The following is a 5,518-nucleotide window of genomic DNA, read 5'->3' on the forward strand; positions in this document are numbered from 1 at the left end:
ACACTCTGGTTCCTCAGACCTCTGCCCAATGCCCATGGCAAGGTCGGTGAGGGGCCAGAGAGATGGGTTAGTAGAGTTCGATCCCCAGTATCCCCGTGGGGTGGGCCACATCCGCCGGTAACTCCAGCCCCAGAGGATCCGATGCCTCTGCCTCCAGCCGCACATACACAGAAATAAAAACGAAAAAGAAGGAAAAGAGAAAAGGCCTGGCACATAAATGCGGGTGGAAGCCCCAGGAGTGCTCTCTCTATCTCTCTCTCTCTCTCTCTCTCTCTCTCTCTCTCTCTCTCTCTCTCTCTCTCTCTGTCTTCGGTTTTTCAAGACAGGGTTTCTCTCCACCACTGCCCGGCCATCCCTTGCTTGTCTTAGGCAGCCAGGTGGAAGCCAGCAGGCAGGAACCCTGCCCAGCTTACCATAGGCCTGATGCCCACTGTGAGGAAACCTTTGAAGCCTAAAAGAGAAAACAAAAAAAATATCTGTGCCAGAAGTGAAACCGAGGCTACCCTGGCCCTGGTTGTTTCCTTTAAAAGATATGCAATTATTTGTGTATGAACAGGTGTGCACACCCATCCAAGTCAGTGGAAGTTAGAGGTCAATGCTGGGTGCCCTACGTAGTCCCAGAGTGGCTCACAGCAAAAGTCCTCAGGGGTGGACAGCCCTTCCTTCCAGTCCCAGCCTATGGCTGTGGTAAGATGCCCCCACAGGAGCTGTCAAAATGGCGGCACTGCAACTTCTTAATCTCCAGTCTTCCCAGAAGCCATCACAGGAGCTGTTCACGGTGGTGTATTGCCTTTCCCGCCTTAGCAGGAGCTGCCCCTCAAACTCTTCATAGTGACCACACTTTTCCTCCCTCAACCTACAGCCTTGATGCAGGAACTATCCCACAGGAGCTGTCCCACGGGAGGCAGCACCTCCTCTCCAGCCTCGCTAGCAGCTCCACAGAGATGGTGCCTCAGCCAAAGCCCGCTGTGGCTGGAGGACCTTGAACCCTAACCCATGGGCCCAATGCAGAAAAAGGGGTGAAAAAAGCCACCAGCAGGAAACTCACCAACCACTGAGCTCCCCAAACTCAAGACTTGAAATCCCACCAATCCTCAATCTAGAAATCTCTGCCTTGAAAGCTCCGCCTCCTAAGAAATCCTATAAAGCCCCGCCCTTTGTCCAGTTCCCCGCTTCTGCTTTTGGGGCCCTCCGCTCAGTCTCTTTCGCGAGAGTTTTTTACCTGCTGAGACTCTCATCAGGAAAAGCCAAGAAGCAACGAGGAGATGGGAAGGAGAAAGCAGAGCAGGCTGAGGCTCCTCGCCTCAGGTGGGGAGACTTCCCTGGGAGGTGCAATGTCTCTGCTGAGGAGGCTTCTTCGCCGAGCCGAGCGGTGGGGTTCCCGGGCTCCCCTGTCTCGGTTGCTCATCAACTGGGATCTCTTCTCCCCTCTGCTCTGTGTGGTTCCTGGGCCTCCAAGCCCAGGCTGCCCCTCCACCCGAGCACACACAGTCTAGTTTGCTCTCTATGCTCTGAGAGAACACATGGCCAAGAGCAACTTGAGGAGGAAAGGGTCTATTTGGGTCACAGCTTACAGTCCACCACGAAGGCAAGTCGGGGCAGGAACGGAAGCAGAGGCTGTGGAGGAAGGTGGCTGTTTGGCACACTCCTCTTGGCTCCCTCAACTGCTTTCTTATACAGCCTAGGACCAGGGGCGGAAGAGCCCCGGCGGGGCTTGGCTCGCCCACATCAAGCACTGACCAATCACTGCTTAAGGATATGTTCCCACAGCCGTGTCTCTAATGGAGGCATCCCCAAGTGGGGTCCGCTCCTCCCAGAGGACCCTAGCTGTGTCAAGTGGACAAGAACAAAGCAGCACACCGGGTGCCTTCCTCAGCCCCCTTCACCCCATCGTCTTGAGACAGCCTCTCACTGAACCCAGAGTTTGCCAGTTCAGCCGGCCAAGCTGGTCCCTCAGCCCCTGGGGCGCACTTGTCTGTCCCTCCCCGGGATGACCACTGCAGGCCATCGATCCTAGCTCCTCGCGTGTGTGATGGGGATCCAAATTCAGGCCTTTACAACATTAAGCACTTTAACTACTTTTTACTAATGTGTGTGGAGGGGGTGGGCCAGGGGGAATAGTCCTTTCCAGGCCAGAGCGGGTCTCCAGCCCCCTAAAGCTAGAGTGACGGAGGATAGCTGTGAACCAGAACTCTGCTTCCCAACCGCTAGTCACCCTGCCGCTCCGAATGAGCCCATTTGGGACACTGTCTTTCATTTTATTTTATTCTATTTTACTTTATTTTACTTTATTTTATGTGTATGAGTGTTTGCCTGCGTGTGTTTCTGAGTACCAAATGTAAACAAACAAACTTAGTACCTGCGGAGGCCACGAGGGGGCACCACATCTCCTGGAAGAGGAGATAACAGAAGATTAGGAGTGCCTGTGGGTCCTCTGTGACAGCAGCATCCCGAAGAGTGCAGCGGTACTGTGTGAGACATCCCAAGGAAAAGCTTTCTGTCAGGACAGGTGTAAAAAGCTGAGTGAAAAGATATTCCAGACAAGAGAGACTGAAAATCCTTGCCACGGAAACACGGCCACAAGGTCCTCTCGGTGCTTGTCCTGGGCAGGCAGGCAGTGGGCAGTCGTGCCCAGAGGCCAGTGGGGAGGATGGGCATCTGAGAGAGGTGCTCGGCAACACTGACAGGACTGGACAGTAACGGCTAACACGTGCCTCTCAGAGGCGTGTTTATTTCTTTATTTTTTATTTTTTATTTTTGGTTTTTTGAGACAGGGTTTCTCTGTGTAGCCCTGGCTGTCCTGGAACTCACTCTGTAGACCAGGCTGGCCTCGAACTCAGAAATCCGCCTGCCTCTGCCTCCCAAGTGCTGGGATCAAAGGTGCGCCACCACCGCCCGGCTGGATCAGAGGCTTGTTTTAAAGTTCTGCTATCTGTTGGAAGCAGCTGCTGTGACCCCGCTGTCCAGTGTGAGTGCAGCAGTCAGCACCCGTGTCTATCTAGGAGGAGAACTGGGTCCCGGGGAGCTTCAGTGCGGGGAGCTTGAGGGATGAAGTGTGAAACCAGCGGCAATGGACTCGGAGCATGGCGCAGCAGTGAGAGTTCTCCCGGGATTCGAACCCCACACTGCCAAAACGAATGCATTTAAAGTCAATCACAGTAGTTCAGGGGGAAAAAATCATGTATTGTTCTTAAACACGTGGCTTTTATATTTCCTTGAATTTTATTATTAGATCATACTTTTTTTTGGAAAGGAAGACTTGGATAAACCCTCCAGTTTGTTTTTTACAAAGTAAAAATATTACGGCTAAGCTGTGTGCAGTGGTGCAAGGCTACAATCCCAGCAAGCAGCAGGCTGGGGTAGAAGATGCCAGAGCTTGAGGCCGGCCCAGCTTACAGAGTCAGCGCCAGCTGGGCGACGAGGCAACGCTTTCTCAAAGAAAACAAGAGCTGGGGAAGTAGCTTACTTGGTGAGAGAGAGAGAGAGAGAGAGAAGAGAAAGACAGCCAGGTATGATGGTATTTATCTTGCAATCCCAGAGCTGGGGGCGGGAGTGAGACTGCAACTCCCTGGGCCTGATTGGCCAGCCATCTAGAAGTGGGCTGACCCAGCTCCTCCCTCTGCCCCTCTCTGGCATTGTGATACTGGTTAGATTCAGCTCTTATCTCCTTTCCTCTGTGAAATGGCATTTAACAGCTCTCTCTGTGTGCTGGGTGTTGTGAAACACACAGGCAACCCCAGCTGCTCGGGAGGCTTAGGCGGGGGAAGGGGAGGGGAGGGGTGGGAGACAGGGCTAGCCTCAGCCACTATACCAGTGCACACAGGTCTGAGCTGCAGATCAGGCGTGAAAGTGTGAAAAACACTACCTCCATGTGAGCTGCGGTGGTAGTGGAGAGCCAGGTGTCTTGTCTGGGATGGTGTGTGTGTGTGTGTGTCTGTGTATCTGCATTGTAGACACTTGGGGTATGGTGTAGGGTCTGGGTATCCATAGGAGGACCACAGACATAGGGGCCATTAGAGTTGGGATAGCTGGGACAGTGCATGGGCATGGGAAAGTGTGGCTTTCCGAGTGTGTGGATCCAGCAGGGTTGAGATATCTGTGGTGTGTATAAGACAGGAGGGACCCAGCTGAGTGAGGGTTATCTGAAAGAGCTCTCTCACAGGGGTGAGAAACACAGACATGTCAAAGGAAACACGGCCTTGGCAGCAGGAGAGGCACGCAGCTGGCCTTTGAACAATTGCAGTCTTATAACTATGAGCTTGTGACTTAACCATGATCTTCAGCATGCAGTGCTTTTAAAAGTAAGCACAGACAACGTTCCGGTTTTATCTAATGCTTGTTTGTTTTTAGGTGAATACGCTGTGGGGCTTCTAGGAGCCAGACATTGGCATGTAAAATTAAGATACCTGACTTTTTTTTTTTAATGATTTTACTTTTATTTAAAATCTATTCATTAACTTTAATGTGTATGGTCACTTTGCTTGCATGCATTCAGTGCTGGAGAGGCTAGAAGGGAGAATCAGATCCCCTAGAAGCACAGGCAGTTGTGAGCTGCCCTCCTGATGTGGGGAACGGAAGCAGGCTCCATGGAAGAGCAGCCAGGACTCTTAGCCAACGATCCGTCTCTCCAGCCCCTGTTTTTATCTCTGACTTATGCATCTTGGAGAGTTTGTGCAAGACCCTGTCTCAAAACCAACAAAGGCTGGAGCAATGGCCCAGTCAGTCAGTAAAAGATATGTAAGACTGAGTTCAGGACCCAGAATTCTTATCAGTCAATAAATATATAAAAATGGAATCCCAGCCTCGAGGAGGAGGCAGAGACCGAATTATACAGTGAGAATCTTTCTTCCTTTTAAAAAGATTTCTCTTTGTGTCCTTAGGAGAAAGGATATCATATTTAGGTTAACAAATACACGTTGCAAAATAAAAATAAGAATTTATTCCATAAGGAGCCAACAAACAGCCATGAGACACAGCATTGATTTGTAGCTTGTAGCTATAGGACTTGAAGACCATTCCCATTCCACTTTGGAGGCTAATATTCCCGAGACTGCCTTCTCTTTTCCCCAAGTCAAAATGCATAGCAGCTATGCAGGAAGAAATGCAGGAATGTCTTTGGACAGGATCCTGTATACCTATGGGAGCGGTGGGGAAAAAAAGCACACCCTATGATTATAGCCCAAAGGCACCCTGAGCAGGATATTGGCCGGGTCAATAAGATCCGCGCCCCCCCCCCCGCCCCCCAGTGCAGTCTACTGGGTGTGATTTACAAGAGGGCACAGCAGGGAGACAGTTACACAAGGATGACATATGCCTGGTAGCAACCTCATGACCAGAGCTCCACGTGGCCATTCTAAAATAAGAGTAACTACCACTTGGGGACTTCTGTGTGTCTTTGTGCTTCAGGTTCTGCATACATGACAGAGGCCACCTGTCCTTGGGGCTAAAAGTCTTCTTAGGCTGGGCGTGCGACTCAGCTGGTGGAATAGCTGCCTAGCATGCATAGAGCCCTGGGGAT

The sequence above is a fragment of the Apodemus sylvaticus genome, chromosome 7 (genome assembly GCF_947179515.1).
Source record: "Apodemus sylvaticus chromosome 7, mApoSyl1.1, whole genome shotgun sequence".
NCBI classification, from domain to species: Eukaryota; Metazoa; Chordata; class Mammalia; order Rodentia; family Muridae; genus Apodemus; species Apodemus sylvaticus.